The 25023-nt window shown below is 45.6% G+C and overlaps 1 protein-coding gene and 1 non-coding gene across 2 annotated transcripts in view; one reads left to right on the top strand and one right to left on the bottom strand.

Annotated features, from left to right (window-relative positions):
* LOC124296776 (protein vestigial) overlaps positions 1-25023 on the top strand; it is a 58050-nt gene that overhangs the window by 10903 nt on the left and 22124 nt on the right. The gene's annotated exons all lie outside the window — the stretch shown is intronic.
* Trnas-uga (transfer RNA serine (anticodon UGA)) lies at positions 15399-15480 on the bottom strand. Its single transcript has one exon. It is a non-coding gene; the product is annotated as a tRNA-Ser (tRNA).

The following is a 25023-nucleotide window of genomic DNA, read 5'->3' as shown; positions in this document are numbered from 1 at the left end:
CCGGCTGCGGATCACCTGAGGATCGAGGAGTCCGAGTATTATACCGGGCCGTGGACTAACGGGGAACGCGACGCTGCAAGAAGAACCAGCTATCCTTCATTAGCACTGCTCGACGTGATTCCGATGCTCGTTACAGCCGCAAACCGGCAACCCGCGCTCTTCTTTTGACTACATGGTCCACGGATATTATACCTCGACGTGGAATACCTAGATTCAGCTGTGAGAAAATAAGCGCCGATAAGCTACGGGGCTTCGTATAATACAAAAGGAGATCCTTCCGTTCGCCGAGTTCGGCTTTGGTCGACGAAATAATCGGGCGATCCGGAGCAACAAAATCGATCGAAATGCGGGAAATTGCCCTTGGACGCATTTTTCTAATCGCAAACTGATGAAATTTTAAACGATACCTAATTTTTTCCCCGAGAACAACGTCTGTACGATTCCAGTATCGAACGGTTCGATCCAAGAAGAGGACAAAACGTATGGTAACCTTCTTCCAAATATATTATGCAGTTTGAATATGGAACCGACCGGCAAATATCGAAGAAACGGGACAACGACTAGTCGACCCATTCTTCTCCATCCATCCCATCGATTACACCCTCTCGTTTCGGTAATCATTTCAGTGGATTTACTCACTACCTACGTCTCTATGAACGCGTGGTATTATCCCAAAGCTCGTAAACGCGGAGGCTGGATGGCCAGGTATTCAACAGCAGCCGGAGGATCTCCGAGTATCTCGTCAATTAATGAACCTATGTCGTCGCGAAGACCACCCCGACGGTACACGCGGGGTACATGCACCCTGAGATAGTCTATTCCCTTCCCTCAGGAATAGACGAGATCGTAATGCCCGAAGGACCAGCTTCTGGCTCCCGACTCGAATCCTCGGATCTCCGTCCTCAGCTCCCTTGGGACTTGAGTTTGGGCATTTTTCGAGCTCAAACGGCACCGCGTTTACCTGAGCAAGTTTTACGATCGCCGCTCCGAGGTGGCGATGTGTCCCCGCATTATCGTCAAGGCGGGATCTGGACTCCGAAGTCCTCCGTCTTCGCTTCTTACCTTTCCTCCTACGTTCTCCGGCTTCTTTTTAGAAGGAAAAACAAGCCGTTATACGCCACGCGGGCAATACCTTTATACGTCACGTTCGGGTGACGCTTGTACACTCAACGCTTGTCTTCGTGTCTTCGGTTATAAATTTCAATGAAGAACTTGATTGAATTTCCCTACCGAAGGTGTACGACCGTTGTCGCGAGGCATCCCGCGACTCGTGCGACTTTACACTCGATCCCATTGCAGGTGATAAATTTTATCAGAGAACGATCGAAACCAAGTTTCAGTTGCGTAGACGTGGTCGTTGATTGCGGATCACTTGTACGAGGATCACTTTGAACGAGCTAGAAAATTCATCGTACACATAATCGCACCGATATTAGCGACTTGCAATTTTTATGTCAATAAATTTTTTGGGATCTGTGAATCTGCGGTAGAGAAGAAAAAGTTTAAACTCGAATTCTGGAGGGTTGGGTGGAAAGTTCGTTTCATTCCGACATAGAGTTAGCAATCTTTGATGTTGGCGCGGGTAGTTATAATAATATTATCTCAGAGTAGTATATTTCACGGTGTGAATTCGTAACGCCGAGATAGGTGACGAAAGTTTCGTATATATAGGCGTTGAAAAAAGCGCGAGCTCTGGCTCCGCGAGGGGGAAAAAGTAAAGATGGTTTCCGAGTCTGCATATAGGTATAGTACTATACGGCAGAGAAGATCAGAGCAGAGCTGAATCGTCGAGGGAATAAATTATAACCCCTGTCTTTCTTTTTGTCACTTCACGTGGCCGTAGCTCGTCTTTTTTACTTTCCTAGCTTCCTACATAAATTAAACAACGACGTGTTCGTTTCGCCGCTCCCCTCTCCCTGTAATCCCCTGCCCCTGTCACGCGGCATGTCGAGAGTTGTAACCGATAGAAAATTCATACGCATGCGCCAACGAGCTTGTCAATATTACGCCATATGTGAGTTCCTGCGTTGTTCGTTAATATAGGTATACTATGATCTCCTCGGGGATGCTTACATGCGGGATGCTTACACTGATTGTGAGAGACATTTTTAGTTCCGGTTACCGCTCAGTCCTTAACTGTTTTCATTTATTACCACAATCGAAAAGTGTAGTTCTAGGTAGAAAATGAAAATTGGTTTTCTAGCTGTTACCGGAAAGTCTAGTATCCGTCACTATTCTTTCTCATCGCGATCACTGTTGCTATATTTTCTTGCAAATGTTGCGAAAATTTAATGCTCGTGCAACGATAAATTGACGTTAAAGCCTTGTTTAACTAAAAAAGTAGAGTAAACCTCAGAAACTGATTTTGCGTTGCAATTGCCAAAAAAGGATCGACGATAGCGCAAAATGGTTAGGCGTACCTCGTTTCTCGTAATTCCAACGATATTGAAACAGATTTTTTAACGATACCTGTTCCACTCAATTTTACCAGTTACTGTAACAAATGAAATTTTTCACAGTGTACCGGTGTACGGCGAAAAATACAAATAATCGACGGAAGAAGCGTTCGCGCAGATTCGCGCGGCGGAGGTTTGTCGTCTTCGCGTAGAGGATACAACGCTGCTCGAGAGATGACAGCTCTTTTTATTAGCTAATTAATATTGGCAGCGATACCCCCTCGCGCTATGCATCACCGCGTGAATCTTTCGCATTCCTGGCATATATATGACAGCGGCCGAGGCCGAAGAACGCAACCGCGTACATTGGTCTAGATTTTAAAATCCCTTTCTGCGTTGGTAACAACATATTCCGAGCGTTATATATTAGTCAAGTATTTTTGGTTCTTCAAAAATGCTGATGGAATTTTAAATGAGCGGTCTAACGCATTCTTTCACCGCTGCCGCTGCACCTTTGGTCTTTCGAACAACACGGAGAGTCTGAGTCGTGATACTTTAATTTAAACGAAGCTATAAGCCGGTGGCTCACGAATTTTCCTCATAATTCCGCAGCTCTGCTATGCCAGAGTATCCGACTCGATCCGCTCTGGTTCGCTCATTTACCCTTTTCTGCGCCGCGTTAAGACCGCACAAAGGGGGAACATTCTGAAAGACGGACGTTTTACAGACATTTTTATTCCCTCTGTTTTTCACTATTCTTTATTACACGTCCGCGCGAAAAAAGAAATGATCGGCGTCGATTATAAAAGTAGGGAATAATCCGTAGCGGATATCTAAGGAGTTTCGTTATACGTGTAGTTCTTAACATTCCCTCGTGTCGCATTAGGAGAGATCAACTATCGGCGTAATTTGTTGTTCTCGCTTTAACAGAATAAATTTCTTCCAACCTGTTTTCCTCGCGGCCCGTCTGACACATTCCTTTCAAACGCTACATCAGCTGTAAATATTTATAATCCTACATTCAAACCGTCTGTTGTACAAAAAAAAAAAAAAAAAAAAAGGAGCGAAAAAAATTGCTTCGATTACCTTTCAACCGGCCCTGATCGTTGTCGTCAATTTTGCGACTCTGTGCTGCAATTATTTAATTTTTTTTTTCAGCTCGTACAATTCTCTTTGAAAATCTGACTCGACAGAGACGCCAACGTCGCGGGGAAAAATCGTTTAGCTCATTCATTTTCAGCCTACTACGAATCGTTATGCATAATGCATATGGGCAAGGGTATATAGATCGCCGCTGGGATCGAGCGATTATTTCAAGACCGGTAGAACCTCTCCGATCGAAACGCGATCCGATTCCCTAAAGGTATGACGGTGGTCTCGCGATTCCGGGTAGAAGCGGGAAAGTGGTCTGTCTTCCTTTGCTCGAGCTTCGTCGCGGCCGTTCGAGCCTCTCTTGAACTCATCGAAAGTTACACGCCAGCTTTTCCAGCACAATTATCCGATATAAAAGCCCCGGCTCGCGTGTCTTCGGACAATAAACCGCCGCCAATGCCAGCTTGTAATTACAGCGGTACAGCTACGAGTCGAGACAAAAACTCATGTGATCCTTGGAAGGGGGAATACATACGCATGAGAATAAACGAGAGGTGCCTGAGCTGTCGACGGTTTCAAAATACGAATAATTTACGACAGAATTCATTTATTCGTACATTATGAGGTATGGATCATGCCGCGGTAAAGAATTTCCCATATTTAAGCGACTATAGTTACTTTTTTCTTCAATTTCCATTTTCACCGTGGCATGTTTTGGAATTTTTCGTTTCAAACGAAAGTCGGTAAATTGAAGTGGAGAATCGATAAAGGCTGTAAGTGCTATTTTTCTTTTTAAAATTATTTTTCATCTTTAGAAAACATTGGATTCGGCAGGTACACGTTTTCTGTTGAAACAAAAATGTTTGCCAAAAAATATGGTACTCGCAGCCCCTTTTTAATTCTCATTTTCAATTAATGATCGCGATATAGGACGAGGTGCACGTCTCGCGAGCCGCCAATCCAAGACAGACTTATTGCCGATTAGCAGGCAGCTGTCGTCTCGCGTCTGTGTATTCTTCCAAGTGCAAAAACTCGACCTACGTGTAAAAAAGAAACTCATTATTGTCCGTCACGATATAAATGTCGTCATTAGTGATATTTTTTTTCACGTGAAGTTTCGTCGATGAGGAGGCGATTGCGTCCTATCTCCTCGCTGGTATTTTCATGCGACAGTAATAATAAATATCAACGAAACAAGGGCTGATATTGTAATTCTTTAAATGTTTCTCGTTTCTCTTGTTTTATTTATTCTTTGAAATAACGAATTGAAAATAGAGAGACACGTGCTGTCCTGCAGGAATATATTACCCGCGTCTGGCGTCGAGGGTTCAGGGGATGGGAATGGAAATGGAAACGTAAAAGGGGATGGGGATGGGTGGTGGTCGTACTTTGTCACCGCACCACGCCCTTCGTCAAATTATATACCCAGAAAACATCGCGTTTAACTCGGGCAAACTGATTACATAACTCCGCCCGCGCAATCTCGTCTCCTAGTGTAATTAACTCCGTTGAGTTATTGGCGTCGATGTTCTAAATTTAACAACACCCGCCTCTATTAGGAACGCACTTGCACTGCCTCCAGATGCCCTGCATCCATGAAGTCTCTAAGTACCTACCGTATACAAGACGATCTCTCAGAGCGAGACGACGTACACCGAAATAAAGATTTTACGGCCTAATCATTGTCTTCTCGTAACCGAGCTTACAAGACAAACGTGGAAAAGGTGAAAAAAAGAAAGAAAGAAAATAAGAACAACTGTCATTCTTGAAACTTCGGGCAGTGCAGTCACTGTATAAAATATCGTCATGAAGCTCATATATATATAGTTCGTGTGTTTTTATTTAAGGGGTAATCTTTGAAAATACTAAACTGATTTTAAAAATTCTTTCATTAATAAAAAGCTAGGCTATTCCGAGTAACACAGGCTATAATTCATTTTGATAGAAGTAAGTTTTTCATTTGAGTTCTCCGAATTCTCAATATTTGTGAATTAAGCCGTAAGAAAAAGCACTGCTTGACTGCTTCATCAGCGTGCGCTAACCAAATGGTTGCACGGAAAAAAAAATTCTGTTCGGCGAGCTGTATTCTACAGCTCCAGTAACTATACGCACTCTACGGTCTATCTTGTAGTTACAGCAACTATATATTAGTCAGCTCTGATAGCTGCAAGTTGTTCAGCTCTCACAGCTGAATGGTTTTGCTCTAAGAGCTGTAAGTTGCGCTGTGCTCTGGTGCGTTGACATATTTCATAACCTTCAAATTTCATGAGTATGATTTAAATACAGTTGATAGATAATTGTTTAAATAGTCCATTCAAATATGTAAATGACACTGAATGAATAATGATAATAATGATGAAAAATAATACTAATAGCAATATAATTGTACTATTTAATAATAAGCGCTGTGAGCGGAGCCGAAAAATTCTGGTCTAGCTCTTCGAACGAAGCTGTTTAGCTGAGAGAGCTGAACAACGTACAGCTATGACAGCTGACTAACAGTCAGTTATACGAACCATGCAGTGCTCTTCCAATAACAGAACGTTTAGTTCGACGAACTGTTTACAAGTAACTATCTAATATTTAGTTCCACGAGCTGAATTTTTTTTTCCGTGTGGGTATACGTGAAATATAACATTAGTGTGATGTAACGGATAATTTTACGTTTTAGGGTCACAAAGCCATTTTTTGTGCAAGCTTCAAGCGGAAAGACACTTACCTGATCAAGTGTATCATTCAACTCAGATTTGTGTTTCCTTGCGAAGCCGGGGCAGGTCAGTTAGTATACCTATATATATAAACATCGAAACTGAAAGAATCGAAGTACCTGGATGAATTGAAATCCTAGAAAGAGACACGGACACGGTTTTGCAGTGCAGGTGCCCGGAAAAGGATGATTCCGAGACGTTGAACGGCCGCAAGTTGATCGCGTCAAAAGAGCGCCGTCACGAGGCGAACGCATCTCGACGATCCCGGTGAAAACGGAGTAAAAGGTCGTGGCAACTGATAACCGGAGTCTATTTACCCCGGACGTGTCCATCTGCCCGTCCATCTGCAATTCAACGGGGCACGAAGCAGTTTGTCACGCGGTTGGACGTGACGGCGGACTTTGCAACGGCAGCAGTGCAGGTATCACGGAGTCAGAGGAACGGGTTGACGGCATAAAGGAGCCTGCAGGACGCTTATACATAAGTATATAGGTGGAAAGAGACACGTGGACGGAGACGCTGAAATCGCGCACCGGTAGCGTAACCCAGCTTGCGTAACCCAAATATTATTCCGCAGACGGAAGCGCGGGGGAATTCTTCCTTCGTCCTGTTCGCAAACCTGCAACAGGATGTGTCCATCTGGTCACGATTTGCAATTCCGAACGAGGCTTCTGAATTTTCTACTTCTGCAATCCACGAGCCGGTTGCTTGTAGACGGCGCCGACGATTTATCGAACCTCTCTTCTCTGTCTGATCCACATCTCGAATCCCGATCGCGCGAAGGTTACCGAATGACCGCTTCCTGGACGCGACTTATTATACCTTTGTCTTCCGTCGACTACGCGACTTGTACTCCCTTCTCTTCCATTGAATCCTGTCTCTTTTCTACACTGAGAAAAATTTCATTTGTTATAGTAAGTAGAAAAATTGAGTAAAACAGGTATCGTTAAAAAAAAAAAAAACTGTTTCAATATCGTTGGAATTACGAAAAACGAGGTACGCCTAACCATTTTGCGCTACCGTCGATCCTTTTTTTAGTTATTGCAACGCAAAATTAGTTTCTGAGGTTTACTCTACTTTTTTAGTTAAACAAGGCTCTAAGGTCAATTTATCGTTGCGCAAGCATTAAATTTTCGCAACGATTACAAGAAAATATAGGAACAGTGATCGTAATGAGAAAGAATAGTAACGGATACCAGACTTTCTAGTAACGGCTAGAAAACTAATTTTCATTTTGTACCAAAACTCCGGAACTAAAAATTTCTCTCACAATCAGTGTGAGAATTTTTCGAGTACCTACGATTATACATGACATTCTTTTCCAAACAAAGCTGGCATTCTGCAAAAAATTAACATTGCGGAAAGGAAGTCACTTTTTTCGAACTAGCTTGGCGAAGGTTATAATTACACAAAATTGTAGCGAATCGTCCAGTTAGTCCACTATAATAACCATCCGCGTTGTATATTGTTCGGAATTCATCCGAAGTGAAAAAATCGTGTTGAATTTCTTCGACAAGAAAATCGGCGCATCGTCGAACCGATCCTTGCCCTTAACTTTCGCGATCCCGCGATGCTTCGAACTCTAGTCGGGCAGAGGGTTCGTCCATTCGGCGAATCGAATGCGGCATAACGCAGGCCTGGCGCGTGCAGAGTAATTAATTAGGAATTATTCGTTGGGTATCAGAGGGCAGATCTAGTCGTAAAGAGGGCCGACCGAGCGTCCAGTCACTCCGGCGGTACCTCTTTGATACGTCAGCTGTCCTGCAGTGTCCAATATATCCAACGACCGTCTCCAAGGCGATATCGGAGTAGCCGAGGCTGGCTAGAATACGTACATTAGCCATGGTAATGCGTTTCTAATTCCCTTTGATTCCGACACGCGATTTCCCGATGAAGGTATCCGCGTAAATATGGGTATACGCACGCGTGTGCGAGGAGATGTTACCTGGCAATTAGAAAAATTAAAATCGTCAAAGCTTATAGCCTGCGTTGAATTTATTATCATGCCGGCTTCTTGGAAAGTTCTCACACATGCTATGGTAGCGGTGTAAAAGTCGTGGTGGCCGTATCCGCAGTTCCGCGTTTCCTCAAACGGCCCTGCGAGCATGGTCGCACGGTGATCTTGCGGAATCTCCGCAGTGTGCTGAAACCATTTCGCGGCGTCCTCTATTAGTATGGAAAATTCATTTACAGTCACGATAACTGTCAGCTGCGATATCGACGTTGTTTATATCAAGGATTTTTCCAGCCATTCAGTGCCTCGTGATTTTATACCTGTTAATTAACGTGCAGCTTCGGCGAATCAGCCGATTAGCAATTACTGTTTAGAAGGGTGATTTCCTTCTTCTTGCAACCGGTCCAACTTTCGCATCTATCTTTTAACTTCTTCGCATCCTTTCTTTTCCTAGTTGCCAAATTTTACGCATTACACAAACCCTCGTAGACAACGCGAAACGTTACGTTGCTAAAACTCCAACGAGAATATGCGTCGCGACCGTCACCGTTTCCTCCGCATCCGTTGCAAATGTCACGGACAGACGAGACTCGGCATTGCAACGAGGAAAAGGGGGAAATTTCCGCGCGGGAACAGCACGTAGCTGTCTGCTACGTATGATTTGTAGCATCGCTAACCAGCTGCCGCAGCTGGGTGGCGGAATCGTTGACATTGCGCAAAAAAGCATCCTATCGCGAATACATGGTCTGAAATTTTTACCCCGAGATACGATCCGACCGATGAATTATTTCGAAAGTCGGAGCTGCTGACTTCGCCCGTACTTTGCGAAAATGTAAAAACTGCACCGAAAAACACCCGTGAATTCTGCAACTTCTGTTTGCTTTTATTACAGGGGTATGTACGTCAATCAAAAAACGCTATCCGCTGCTAGGAGGTCGCAGGCAGCGTCGTTCCTACAATGAAAATCGGTCCGTTTCACAACCGTCGAGTCTGTACAAGCGCTAAGTGAGCACTAAAACGCTCTTAACCTCCGAAGACTCCCTGGGGGCAGGCCTTTACGGAATCGTTAGCATTAGGCACGCGTCTGGAACAGATTTTCGATCCCAAGGGTGCTTCTGCCTTACACCTAAAATAATTGTCGTCATATATTACACGCGTACGCGTTAATTCTTTGTTACACGCAAACGAGGAGACTCGATGCGACTGCAACAGCGAAGCCGATTTTAGATGACGGAACAGATTTGAGCAATTCCGACATCGCGATCTGTCCTGGTGTTTTAAAAATTCCTGTTGTAAATACCGACGTTATATATGGGACAATAATACCAATAAATACAGAATAAACTATCAGCACTCAAATTGTTTTGCGAGTGAAAGTGTTTACTCATTCATTCAAGGAGATATTATACCTAATACCACGCCGAAGTCCCTATGGTGGAAGTGTAATTTTCGAAAAAGTGATTTACCCCGACGTGACTACTTATGCTGTAAGTTATGGTGTTTACCGATTCAATTAGGGGGTACATCCCGACTCTTTTAGGACGAGATACATTTGTTTCGGCATTAATTTACCGGAGCCGGTTTCTGTCATAACAAAACTATAATAAACCACCGTCGTTGGGTAGGTGCCAAAAGCCGCGCGGGCATATGATACGGAATACCCAGTTCATATTACAAGATGATGCAGAGGCTGGAAGACGGACGATTTCGAAGATCGCTTCATTGTTTCAACGCGTGAAAGGATAGCGAGGGAAATAATTTACAGACGGCATTACGCGTGCGATCGTCTAGTCGATTTATGTTTTTTTCGGTTTTAGGTACATGCCGCGCAACTTACGTTATATGTCTGTATATCGCGCGTGATAGCTGATCGATCGCTCGGGGTTTGCCCCCGAAGAAACTAGATCTAACGGTGCACTTCCAGTTAAGATGGAAAACGTCGCGAGGTGTTCAGGGAGAGACTCTCTTTCCTCCGAGGTTTTACCCCTCTTTCCATTTCATCTCTTCTTTCTTATACAAATATGTTTGTGTGTGTGTGTGTGTGTGGGTAAGCGACGCGAGATGCAGCGACGGACGGAAAGTATAAGTTATGGCGTGGCGTAAACGCCAGTAAAATATACAGTAGGCACGAAGCATTAAGAGAGTCATTTGTAAGCTGGTTACCGAGTGCCAGCCGAGTGCTTTACGATACCACGACGTATTTTATGCCTCTTACCTCGCAAACTAAGTAGCCTCGCTCGGGGGGGGCAAATGCGGCGGGAGAGGAGCTGGGGAGAAAAAAGAACCGCGAGAAAACGGGAGGGAAAAAGGCGGAAATGTACGTGAATATGGCGAACGCGGTGTGGTCGAGACTTCGAGAGGCACAGCGACGAATTCGAGGAGAATACGAAATTGACGGGGATCATCGATTGGCAAAGTCGCGCGTGGAATGGCGATCATCCGCGGATACCTTTTATTCCGCAACGCGGTTTCCGAGCCGCTTCTGCGCCGTATCCCACATCCTTTTTCCAATCGTACGTACACGAATGTTTGCGCGCGAACAGATGCCGGGTTATGTATCAAGTCGGGCTACAGGGAGCTTTGCAAGCTGGACGCAAAGCTCGTAGGTTGATTCCTTTATGTAAAATATTTGAGCCTGACGGCGTGGCGGTTGCCGCAGATCTGCCGTCGTTAAATCATCTTACTTTCCTACACCGGGAGAACAATTCGAGGAATTCAAGAGGAGGTGTGAAGTGATTAAACGTTGAGTTGTCATTGGTGACGCTAACATATTACGCCTTCCTCTGATGTGAGAGTTAATGACTTATGCCCAAAGTCTTCCTCCTCCTCGCAGCACGCGTTCGACCCAACGTATAACAGATATATAAATAGTGCCTCCACTGCCCCGAGAGATCAAGACTGCACAGACAGGCAGAACTGAGCGTTAACGGAAATTTCGCACGAACGCGAATGTTACGGACAGCTGAAGCTGTCCTCGGCCACTTTGTACAGGCTAAACGTCACGTTTCGCCTCGCCGGAATCAAAAATTAACCGAGCATCGTCGTCGCTTTATACTGTTTGTATTACACGTCTCCAGTCGCTACACCAAATGCGATTTCGTATAATTCTTGGGAAGAATAAAGATATCTTAACCCGGAAACTCCTGATGCTCGAACGATTAAGCGACGTAGATACGGAGGAACGGGAAATTTCCACTCGATTTACCCCAACGACATGCGGAGGGTGTGAGAAGCTCGGTGCGTGGGTCCCAGGATCTTGGATCTTAGATCCTACGGCGCTAAGTTATCCAAGTTAGAGTCTAGGGCTCGCTGGCACACCTAGAACTAACCTCCTAGTCTCTACCTCTGTAGCAGCACCAACGCCCCGGCACAAAGTGAGTTAATACAGAGCCCTGGCTCCGCAGGCTCGTGCGAATCTACTCACTGATATAGAGAGACCTACTCCTCTAGGCCTATGGAGTACCTACCGCGAAACTTCGGTGTAACCTACGCATTCCGTTTCTAGACTCACACGTGCTACGACCGAGCGAATTATGCGAGTGGCGAAACTTTCCTACAAAGGAATTAAGGGGATGTCGGACCTCCGTCAAATACGGCAAATCGTCTTTTGGAATTATTCTTACTTTCTCTAAGTTTACGAAATCTCTTCAGACTGTGGCAAATTACAGGGCGTGTGATTGTGCTTGTGGCTTTGTTCGAGAAAGTACGAAAAATTGACCAAGACACTGTCTTTCGTATTTTTACGGAAAATTTTTAAATTTCTTCCTGCCAACCCTGCACAATCGTAGTTGCGAACACTGTCATTTTCACCCGCCACTGAAACGGCAGTGGGTTAAATTTTGTGAAAATATTTTGTTTTCATACAAACGCGCGCTTTTGATTCTCGCCTCTTTTTTTTTTTACGAGTTCGTAGTATATGATGAAAAAAGGTCAACTTGTTGCTCGTGCGATACGAATGGCAAAAATCGTCAATGGAATAACGATGTCGTGGCCGAGACATGCGAAATTAATGAAAGTATGCCCGGTCGAAGCATTCTTCGGAAGCTTGGCCAGTTTCGGTACACCGTTGCCACGTTCGTGATCGTGGCTCATGGAGAGCGGAAATATGCGGGGAATTGCTCTTATTAACGAGGGTGCATTCTCAAAAGCTCCAGAGGCTTTCGTCTCCGAAATACGCGATCTGTCCCTGCCACTATTCTGAAGGAAAAATATTCTACGCTATCCGTTTGCCCTCGTAACAGCAATGAAAACCAGATGGTGCTGCTAGACCGGAGACATAATTGGAGCTTTGCAGCGTATAATATGCGTATTGTTAATTCACCGAGGTGCGGGAAAAGGTAAAATAAACTAAATTTCTCGCCAAATTTTCATCTCTTCTCGTCATAATTTATTATCCCTCGCATCCCTGTCGTTACAGTTTTCTCGAAGCACGCGAAGCCTGAAAAAAAGCACCCGTATACCTACACTTTGAATTTATTAAGAGGCCTCGCGCAAGTACAACAGGGTAGAGCAGCTCATTTTTAAACAAAGCCTTAATTTTCTTACTTCATAACATTGTTGTTTTCATTATATTCAAAGGGATAATAAATGATTATTACCAAGTTTGGCCCTCGGGCGCCGGGGGGGATAAGAAGGCATCGTCGGAGTACCTCGTTGCTTATAGAGGGGAAAATGGTGGCGAATAAGGGCGGCGTTCTGCGGAACAGCTTTGATGTACCACCCACCTGAACGGTTTTCAACTGAGCGACAAATTCTTGAATATTGAGGGAATGAAAAGGCTCCGCGAGTCGCTGAGTCGCTAATCTCTCGCGTACAGAAAGAACCGAAGTCGCGTCTCTGCGAGGTCATTAAAAACCCAAGCATGCGCGATATAACGAAATCAATCTCCCGGTAAATTCAATCCGCAACGCACGCACGCAGCCTGCAGATGTAGCGATCATTCTACCCTGATCCGAGCTCGATAATTGAACGACTTAATGCCGGCCATTGCACACCGATGCGGCACTGCAAGTGAATTAACAATGTTTATAGTTGCACCTGCGGAACAATCTTTTTCGAGGTCTCCGCTAGACCTTCCATGCTTTATAATGCCGCAGCATTGCGCTGGCGTGTGTAATTGTGAATTATTATACCGGACAGCTTTACGATCATCTTTTTCCATTCTTTCGTTATAACTTCTGCCCTGCCTTGACCGGCGCGGGTCTTTACGAGCTGTGCAAATTTTCTCGAGGCAGGATCATCGCAAACGGATCTCGAGGATCCACCGGCTCGGAGTAAATGAACGTGATACTTATTAATATGTACAGAAGCCACAAGCGGGGTAAGAGCGGAAAGAAAAAACTTATTCGGAGCGCCTGTCGTTATTATACCGCAACGTTCAAGAATAACGAAGGCGGGTGGAAAACTAGTTGCCTATCTTACGATACTCGTTACACGAGATCTCTCTCTATCTCTCTCTCTTTCTCTCTTTGCGTATGCAGTTTCGGTTGTAAATTCTATCCCAGCAATTTACTTCGCCGACTTAACCATTTCTCGTTGCGCGTAATTTACGCTGTAAGAAATAATTTAATCAAACGATGAATCCCACCGCCTTACGTACAAGTATTATAACTGCAGAAAAGACAGCGCTCGTCACGAAGGCGGACGGCGGCCATGCTTTCCGGCGAGAATTTCACCGTCATTTTTATTGTTATCATTATTATCATCATTATTAAAATATACAACAATTCAGGTTTATTCGCATTACTTGGCGTAATTGTGAGTTGAGTTTAATTGCCGCCTCTTTGTTTCTCCAATTACGCGTCTAGACGTCGAGAGACAAGCTCGCGCGAAGAGTGCTCAAGGAAACAGAATGAGGGACGGCCCGTCGGTTGCTAGGAATTTTTATGAAAAGATTCGCCGGTGCGAGCCGACGGATAAATGCCTTTGCTGGTCGGCGAGATGCGGTGCAAAAATGGACGGCGGAGGAAAGATTGCATTTGGAGTAAAGTGGAAACTTGAAGAATAAAATTACAAAAAATTTAGAGGCATAAATTGTTCGTGTTGAAATTCACAACGTGTAGGAGTTGGGGTCGATAATCGGTATGTGATCACCCTTTTTATAGATACATATATTAATCTTTTTTCTCTCTGTAGTTGTAAAATTACATTTGACCAAATGCGAATATCCGCAGCAGTGGCTTATGTTGTTTCTTCACCTCGTTCCCCCGGTTGGGAATCTCTTTTTGATGTACGTAACCTGCATTGCCCGGCGTAGCCTGAATATGGGCGTTTCGGCCCTCTTTGGGGAGCGATAAAAAAGTTGATACCGGCGTGGAGACGGTGGTCGTTAGTATATGTATAATACGAGGAATGCGATCAGACGTTGTTGGCTTTTGACACTGATCCATATCACATCTTATGCCGCGATTGAAATTTACCTCGGAATTGCAGCGAGGTACAGTGATGAATCAGTGCCCAATTGACGGCAATATTGTTATCATTACTTGATATTGTCAAAATTGGAAATAGTCAGTTCTGTAATAATTGGTGTGACAGTGGAGAGGGTTCGGTAACTATTTATTTCTACGTGTAAGATTTTTCTCTTCAAGTTTCGTGCTTTATAGGTGCTATGGAGGCTAGCCATAATAGATGCAATTGATCTCGTCACCATTATTGGCTATACCTGCAGGACTCTCGTTAATTGCCTATGCCTAGTTTCCTGTATACCGTGTACCGATAGAAATTGATACGTAGGCACGATTTATAGCTACATACACACATTAATTAGTTCAGCGATACGGCTCGAGTAATGTGCCGCGTTAAGCTGCGATTGGATCATTATCGGTGTGTTGGTCGGTACAGAAGCCATCGTTGTTCAAATATGCGTAATTTTAAAACTGTTTGAATTGAATACTATGGATATAATTCCAAGAAACCCGAGATAAGGGAAAATGGAAAGATATACCTACAGGGAGAAAAGCCAAGACTTGGAAATTACATAACCCGTCGTGATCTTCGATATATCAAAAATTGTGTCGTAATTTCGAACGATGTTCATGTGGTATTCGAAAACAAAATAAATTGAATTGAAAGAACAAAAAATGATCCTTTGCGGACAGGATTCAGACCTGTGCAGACAGAACCCAATGGATTTCAAGTCCATCTCCCTAACCGCTCGGACACCACAGCTGTTGAAAAAATGGACCTTGTATGAGAATACGTGAAAAAAAAAGAAAAAATTTTGATTTTGAAAAATAAAAAAATTATCGCTGCGGACAGGATTCGAACCTGTGCGGGCAAAGCCCAATGGATTTCAAGTCCATCTCCTTAACCGCTCGGACACCGCAGCTGTTGGAATCATTCGGAATATAAATGTACATGAATTGATTAAACAATATCAAACTTTTTTCGAGTATTCATCGAGATAATGAACCAATGACGAGGTAACGAGACAGTAAAACTTGTTTGTCGAGGTATACGAACTGAAATAATTAACAACCGCAGCTGTACAATCATGATATTGTAGCTTATCTATTTACATTAGGAACACTCTTAGTCTCTGTTCAACTATACAAAGCGGTAGTAAGATTCTTATCGCAAAATTCAATTTGTTAGAATAATTAGGCCTGATGTCAGGAGGTGTAGGAGCGATGGGCTGGATTATTTATTCCTGTAATTACACAGTCGGTATTATTTGCACTCTGCAAGTCATTACTAATCACGCGAGAGGCTATATAATGCGAATACTCTCTTAATAGACGAACTATTTGTACTAGTTGAATTTTTCTCACATGATTACGTCTGATAATTATCCTAGTTGAACAGTAAAAAGCGGCAACTTATTCCTTGTAATCATGTAATAAGAAGCACGAATTAATTACCGTTATTCCAATTGTTAATTACATATTAAATCACATCGTTGAGGTAAAATTACTATAAATACGTTTCAAATAGACTATAAAGATACGCAAGCTGGCGATCTTTTTCAGTCGTGAACAATTATTATCACAGGTGAGACTGCGCAGTGTACGATAAGGTAAACATAAAGTCTCATCTCGTCTCTCGTATACACGATTCCTGTTCCGACATGCAATAATTTTCGTTCATTCTGCCGTGTCGAGATCCGAGTCGATGTCTTGCCAAACGCCTTATTAAAATGCAGGGACCTTTGCGCCCTCGACCCGCAGTCCCTCGTCTTCTCGTTGTCCGCAACCCTTGTCCACTTCAAGATATTTTCCAAACTTTAACGCACGGAGACCGTTCCCAAGAGACGGATGGAATTTCTTACTCTTTTTTGCGTATCATTATTCACCCTCCCACAATCTTTTGTCTCATCTACGTGTCGGTGACGTTGCACCAGGTGACAGTGACGAATCGTAACTCAACCCTTGAGTCATTGGCTGGAAGCCTCGTCGAATGATGCCACCGTAGGCGACGCTAGACCAACAGGGGTGTGTGGCTAGGTAGGATTGCGTCTGTTCTGAAAAAAAGGCACTGAAAAAAAACCGTGTGGCCAAATTTATATCAATCCAATCGCCCAGCCGTACTTGTGATTGAAATTTGAGTCAAGTAAGACGAATACTTGGTTTTTTAACAAAACTTTGCAAAGTCTTCAGCTTATATTTTTTTCTTACAAAAGTTAACGGTTTCGATCTCTATACTCGTTTATGTGTGCCACTGTTTGTTTGGAAATTGTTGAGCGTACAGTCTGGATCAAAATTGTTTAAAGAAGCGGTTCAAAAACTGCTACCCAGGTATATTAATCCAAACAATGTCTATTTGAGATGAAAAATATGTCAACTGTTCAAATGTCACTAAAAAATTCCGATTGTTAATCATTATTGGGGTAATCGCGTTGTTGCGTCACTTTTCTGGATTACGGTTCATCTTATTAGTAAATGTATTTTCTTCCAATTCCTGCAGATGAAATGTTTCTGTCATTTCTCAGTAGATTGAATGGATGTCTTCCTACGCAAACTTATCGTAGCTTATAATTAATGAATTAAACTTCGCAGAGATTCCAGTCTCGACTAACAGAATGAGCCTCGCTTCCTGATAAATGAACAAACGACACTACTCTGGCATTGTTAGAAACATGGAATAATATAATATGATCATTCCAACCGATTGAGGAAGAATTATGTATAATTGTATGAATAAAATTCAACTCAATCTACTCCATATAATTTTTGACCCTTAGATTCAAACACTTGATTGTTTATATTATTGACCTTTTAACTGGACTGTACGCTTTGTACATATCGGTAAGGTCGGTGTCCTTAGTAAACCGGGGGATTGCGAGGGCTACTTACGATTAAATGGAAGATTGTTGCCGGTTATCATCGAAGTGGCAGGAACTGAAGTCTGATTACGTATTACGAACGTGTAATTAGTTGTGGCTAGCTGGCTTCTGATATAAAACAAAACGTCGGAAGGGTCGATTGATTGGCTGTAGTGACAGGTGAGGCGGCAACGCGGCCGATGTTTTTACGCATTAACCCGCGAGTTTCTCCCCTATCGTTTTCCCCCCCTTTAAATAATTACCGGAGGTGGCCGACTGGTTGTAATTACATTCTGCCCGCTCCGTACCGTCATCAATAGTCATGAACCCGTTCGCCGGTTTCACATCTTGCGGGATATCCTTAAACGCAGTTACACACTCTGCGTTTAACCGATATTGCCTTTCGACCTCTCAGATCCCCGCCGATAGTCCGCACTCGTCATCAATCTTCAAATGTTTGAAAAACAAACTCTCTCGACCGACTTGTCCCGCGTACCTGTATATGGCCAACGTACAGATTGGCAGATAACACTCTCCTTACAAGACCCCACGATTTCAAGGGTGTCCGACAACCATTCAGGAAACGTTAGTCCGTTCAGCAGCTCGACATTGATTCACGTATCAAGCTGACAGATGTTCTGCAGCGCGATCCGAAAGGGGATATTCCTCATTTTCATATCGTTCGTGATATCCAGGTAACGAGCTCGGAGCAGTGTACTTGAAAATCCGCGTTCCCCGTTAAATGTTTCCTCGAATATAGGACCAAACCAGCGAGTTATCACTGACAACTGTTGATCACTTCACAGCGAGATGTCCACGTGCCCGTATGTCGTTGGTGTGTGGGTACCTACGGAAGATCTCGAAGGATCTAGGAAAGGCGTACCGATTAATAGAACGGCGGGGTTCAAAGGCTAAGTGGAAAATGTCGTTCACAAATTCCTCCGTCTGGAGCGCGAGGCTGCAGGTAGGTACTCGTGCCGGGTAAGCCGTGGCTGTTTTACCTTGCGCATGGGGTTGATCGTGTGAGAGTGGATGCCCGTGTACGTGCAGAGGAGGAGTGCGCAGGTATAACCGCAAGATCGCGGCGCCCGGGTGAAAATCTACCTGAACCTGAAGAAGGTGCACTCGGTTAGCGAGCCGGATCGGGGAGACCAGCCGCGTAAGCCACGGCACATATTAAAGAGCCTGTTAAAATTATGGGGACTTGGTGGAATCTGGTAATGTGTCCCTGCGCTGCAGGGCTGCAGGTTCAATGCCGTCGTAGTCGTATCCTGCAGCTCTCTTGAGTAATTTATATTAATGACGGTAGCGGCACTTTGAAGACTCGTAATCCGTTCCGTGGAACGTGGTGGGAATATTCTCATCATTCAGCGCGTACCTAGTAGCGTACTGATTCCGCGGATGCACGCTTGGAGCACATCCAAAGGACAGCGCAATTCATTCAGCACTGTGGTTCAGGCGAGAGACGCATTAGAATTGAATCGAAATGATTGTTGGCTGAGTTTTCTGGTCAGCCGGGGAACAGCTTCCTCGACGCCGTCGAGGTTAACCGCTGACAAGATCTCGCCGATTGTTGGACTCCTTCGGTATAACGCGGACGTGCGCCGGATCAACGACAGCTTTGCTGAACGGTAAGACAAAGTGGAGAAAAATAGACGGAGGGGATCCACTGGCGCCGCAACTCGCTCGGCGCCGACTGACGTTCACGTTTCTTCTCCTAGTTGTTCCTTACGACGACGTTTATTCCACCGAGGACACAAAATCCGACCGATACTGCAGCAGACGCTATTCAGACACCGATATTGCACGGATCGAATTGGAACGAAGCCAACGCTGGCGGAGTTCCTCGGAACGAACGGTACAAGCCGCGGCTGAAAAGCTCTTCTCCTCGGCGAGGCGGCATTTCAACGTGCCTCGAATTGCTTTCTTAAATCGTCAGGATTTTCTTCCCGCTGACTCGTTACACCCGACAACAAGCTCTAACGGTGATGAATATTCTCAGGAGATCGACGACGTATCGACCGATGCGTACGACTATGGCCGCAGGAGTCGTTTCAATTCGCGTGTGACTCGGAACCGGGAATTGTATGGAGACAGTGTCGATACAAATCCCACGAACGTATACCAAAGTGTAAGCGAAATTGGACACAATGTAAAATACAACGAGCTTCATGGGAGGAAAGATTTATTGGACACATCTCGATTGGACACAAGAAATTGAATAAATCCAGTCCGCAGCGCTGGCCCGATTGAGCACATCCCAATTGGACACATCCCGATTAGACGCAAGAAGTCGAATAAATTGAGAAAATCGAATTGGAGATGTGTCGAATAAATCTTAGCTCCGTATTGCACGCGGTGTCTTTTCAATCGCTGATGGCGTTTACCGCCAGTCTCTTCGTTTACCCGACCTTCGAGTCCCAACCTAGAAAACGCGAAAGGATGCGCGTCCGATGTATTCGATCGAAATTAATATCAGTGCCTCCGGTTTAAGATCGGCCTTCCGGAAAACGTCCAACCCTTGTTGCGGCGCTGCGGCGGGTTAAAATCGATCACCTCGATCGGAATGTGAACGGTTAGAAAACAGCCGAGGAAGTATTCGCGATTGGAGCTGAGGGGGGGGGGGGGGGGGATCGGAAGACGGGGGTCTTTTAACGCGCGCCGTACGTTCAGCAGAATGGCGCTCCTAGACTAAAAACGGAACAGGGTGAAGGAATGCGACGTTGCGGCACACCTCGCGCGGACTCGCAACTCCGCAGCGGCACAACCTGGCAAAGCAACACGTATCATCGGGTTTGCAGTGAGATATGGCAACGCGGCCAGTAATTGTCGCACATCCCAACAATGCGGTGACAATCCATTACGATTGTCGAGCGACAGTCTGCCAGCCCGGGAGAGTGATGTGTTTGTTACACCCTGCGGCCCGTATTCCGACTTTCAAAGACGTTACTCTTGCTCCCTCGGCATCCGAGCGCAGAGACGACGCTACGCTAGCAGCGATAACAATTATCACAATCACAATATCGCCTCAGCTACGTTCAAAGATATAACAATTACATCAGCGAGCAAAAGGAGCCGAGCTATTTTGCCGCGGAGAATGTGCCGGGTAACTCGTTTGACGTTTGCTCCATCTCACGCGGGGTTGAATCTTTCAGCGTAATCGTCGCCGATAGTCGCGGTACGTAAGAAACGGTTCATTCATATCGCCTTGAAGCTCCAACTCATCGAATATCTGAAAATCTTCTCTAAACGCGTTCCGCGAATGCCTTACTCCGCAGCATTGAATGGCAGCGATCAGCCGAGTGTCCGGAACCTTGCATATTCAGAGAGAAGGATCTGTCCTGGAATTCTCGGCAGAATGCGGACTCTCGACGTGTGCAGTATTACCTACCGTCACTTTTCGTGGATAGTAAACGGTAGAGATACCAACCCAATACTCGCGCGGCCTGGCGAGATTGCTTTCAACCATACCGGGGTATGTCTGAGAGATTCCGTCTCCCTCGCTCTGCGTCGCGATTAGCTTACGCAATCCAACGAGGTTGAGCGAGTTTTGGGTTGGTATCCACGCACGTATCCATCTTTAGCAATTTCCGCGTCACGCCGGTATGCGCTGTCTCGGAATATGGACTGAGGAGGGTTCCGAGGACGTGGAAAATGAGGAAGAAATTACAACCGTTGCAACAGATACAGGTACCCACAATAACGCAACCTCGATCTGCGGGTCTCTGAGAATCCAGGACAATCCGGCTGTCGGTAGCATCAAATATTCTCTGTGGCGTTGAGTTTATAACGTGCACCGTAGCTTAGTCACCCAGTCAGTCATTCGATCATTCATTCGGCCGGACTCCCGCAGTCTCCGCCGGTGTTAAGTCCCAGACAACGTCAAGTCGGGGTAGGTTCGGCTAGGTTAACACACTTGGTAGTAGCCTCACACGTCTCCGAGATCGTTCAATATTAATCGTCGCCGACCTCAGAGCGCAGGATCCTCTCGCTCGCTCTCCTCCTCGTTCTCCCCGTTGTTCCGAGTCCAGGGACTGTCCCGGTACCACGCGCGTAATGGCGACGCTTGATAGTCGTTTAATGCCGTGAACCACGGCCATTGTAGATAGTTATCGGGGCCTCATGAGTACCACGCTGCCTCGGCAGAGCAGGACTAACCTGGAGAAGGAGGCTTCTCTACGGAGGCGAGGAATTCCAGGAGCAGTGTCGACCGTCGGGCGGCTAGTTTCATTAGAAAGGGATTATCAATATCTGTAAAAAGAGATGCGCACACAACCGTGTCCGGTACAAACTACACGTTTATATCTTATCCAACGAACCGTCCAAGGATGTGCACTGAAACTTATACTGTTCGTCATATTCCTGCAACTTTTTTCCTATAAATTTATCTTCGCTCAGTTTGTACAGATAGATAGGTATCTATTCATTTCAAAGTCAATCGCTCAATTTCCTTCCGAGGTTACGGACCAACCGTTCTTCAGATCACCTTTGCACTCGACCTGACGGAGGCTTCCAACTTCACAACCGAAAGACCATCGAGTCGCTCGTCCTTTGGAGCCGGGAGCGTGTCCAGTCGACTCTGCAATTAGTTATGGAGTGTCGCCTGGCAGGATGCACGGATATCGAATGGCCCCACGGCTCGTTTCGTGACACGAAAGTTTTGTTACGGATACTGCCGAGGCACACATTTCAAGAGCTGCTGAGCACCCAAAATTATACGACGGGTCGGGATGATGGTCTGAGAAGTTTTTTTCGTAGTTTCTTCTACGCTGACGAATGTCGACGGGGTCAGTCGTCTCTTGTTAATTAGTCAAGTGTGTCGATCGCTTTATTCATGACATTTTTTTTCCACGCTGTACTAAATTTTCTCTGCGCGGATGAATTGAAATAAAAAAAGGAAAAAAAAAAAAAAACAAAATGTCCCATAAATTCTCAGGTACGGCGCTTACGGCCGCGTTATCGCGATCTTTATTAACGCCATCAGAGATTCTCCGTGCAGAGTCGGACAGCCGCGTAGCAAGCTTAGCTCGAACAGTTTATACGGTTGAATTTACATACGTCCTTGTTCGACCTGGTTGCTCTGCTCGGTTCTTTTCCTCTCGCTCACTCTCGCTCGATACCCTGGACATGCAGCAACGGCGGCAGCAGCCTCTCCGCTTGCTCCGTGACTCAGCCGGTAGTCCGATAACGTTAAACGCTTGGATACAGCCGGGAGACAACGTTTGTATTAGCTCAACCAACACACCCGCGAAGCCGCGGTATTAACACACAGACTCGTGCGGCGCTCGGGTTCTCCATATAAGATTCTGGCCACGAAGCGATTTCGATTCCAATAAATTGACGAATACATCTTTAATGGTTCCCTCGGAAGGTTGTTGAGATTTCTCGACGATGCAGCGATGGTGCGGGAACGCTGCGGTAGGTAGCCACGGTTATTGGTCTCCGCGTATCGAGTGGGGTCTGATAACGAGCCCTAAAAACGTCCCCCCCCCACCCCTACCACCACCCCTTCGCCCTAATGCATCCTCTCAGCTTCTTGGCAAACGAGCCGATGAAGGTTCTTCTTATATGGGATTCTGGGCCTCGTACGTGCGGCTAACTTCTCCTCGTATACCGCGATACGCTGCGGTATTGGACTTTTGACGTACCCGCTTGATTGCCGGCCAATCTCAAGCCGGGAAATGAGACGGTAAGGAATTGGAGCACGAAGACTCGGCGATCTTTATTGACGCCTTACGATTCAATTGGTCTCGCACTGAATTAATCGCCCAGAGAGAAGCTCCGAGTTCCGGGGCGCGTCGATCGGTCGCCAAGTCGCGGGGACGTCGCGACCTGATCGGCATTCCCAACGACTCTGAAACGGTAGCCGTGCCTCGAGCTCGTGAACCTCGTCGAGTTTCCGTTCCGAATAGTCATCCTGGAATGTCTCCTGCAGGACAGGGCTTGAAGGTCGAGAGAAGAGTCGAAAGAACCGAACCGCGGACCAATCGGCCTGGAAGGCACGATGGCACATACACCCGACGTTTCGGACAAGTCGGGGATTCTGTCCTAGTCACCACAGCGCATCCTTTGATCTCCCTTCGAAGGCCGATAAGCTGCCGCGGGCACATCCACAATAAATAAAGTTTCGACAAAACACCAGCGTCACGTTGCGGCCACTGCTCCACCGAAATATATTATATACGATTCGTTGAAAAGAGAAGTAGAGTTAAGTACGAAGGAGCAAAAGAGCGGAGTCCCCTAGTTGCGCAAAAAGTAGTTCACCGATCGACGGATTGCCGGCAAAAATATTGTGCTCACCTCCGAATACGGATCGGAAACATGGTTACTGCGTCGAAAGACGAGATCGAGGTGTTGAAATTCATTCCGAAAATGATTTTCACTCGAAAATATAGCAGTGTATATAATACGAGTGTCCCAATTATTGACCTTTTTTGGTTGTTTCTGTTTGATCCTTAGTTCTGAATTTACCAAAAAATAAATTTACAACGTCTAACCCTCCGGCAATTGGTTTTACTCGTCGAGAAAGATAAGAGGTTCAATAATTGGGTCCAAACGTGTCAATAATTGGTACACTTGCCTCAACTATTTCAACCGATCGGTGGGTGGTAGAACTTGTAACTTGCGGAACGAATGATTGAAAGTAACTGTTCGAAACGTTCTCAACACATCAACCGTAGCTATTTATTTGCTCCAGTAGTATGACTGGTTCCAAAATTACATCTTTGCTGTACTATACATATCTTAGGGAAGCGTTTTCGACGTGGTAAAGATGTACCGAAACTTCCCTCTGCTCAGGCGTTTCCGCGTAGGCGTCGCCCGATTCGCCCCCTCGATTCGTCCGATATACGCATATACGCATATATATGAGTGTAAATGCATCCGCAGAAGAGAGGGCGAGTGTAATCTCCTCGCGGCGCGCGGTCTTTGAGTCCTCGAGGCGTGTTGCAATTTGTCCTTGGTCGAGTGGATCGCTTCGTCCTGCACCTGGTTCACCGCTAATGAACCAAAGTTAGTCGAGGAGATCTTGTTCGGTCAACTTATCGATAGTTGCAGCCGGTTTCGCGCGGCGAAGTGCTCTCATCTTGGCTCGGCGTGTGCAGATAGGAGCATCGCGCGGCTTCTGCACGGGACGAATGGCAGCGTCCGGCAAACAAATTGCGAGATACACGCCGGTTGGTAGCTTGTTACGGGTCCCTTCCTTCGGCCGGCTCCCATTCCGCCTCCTCTCCTCCTCTCCTCCTCGAGTGTTTATCCTTCGGCTCGTTCCCCCTTCGCCGCCTAGTGTAGAAGCCAGCGGAGAACAGATCGACGGAGATCCTCCACCCTTTTTTTTTTATTTCACCGGTAGTCGAATTGATGTGGGAACCCGCCTAGCCTCGGGCCGAAGGGACGCCGAGCCGGTTGGATTTTAATCACGGTTTTTAATCGGAACGGATTAGCGGGTCTATGCTTGTAAAATTAATCGCTTGATTTTCCCCGCTTACCAAAAACTATCGTCTTGTCCCTGCCGCTTGAAATCTATTCCCTTATTTCTTCTCCTCTTCCTTTTTTATTCTCTGTTTTTTCACCGTCCTCCGTACTCGCTTGGATTTTGAATAATTGTTAATA

This window comes from Neodiprion virginianus, chromosome 1, assembly GCF_021901495.1.
Source record: "Neodiprion virginianus isolate iyNeoVirg1 chromosome 1, iyNeoVirg1.1, whole genome shotgun sequence".
Taxonomy (NCBI): Eukaryota; Metazoa; Arthropoda; class Insecta; order Hymenoptera; family Diprionidae; genus Neodiprion; species Neodiprion virginianus.
The sequence above is the reverse complement of the archived record's forward strand: the minus strand, read 5'-3'. Positions and strand labels throughout refer to the sequence as shown.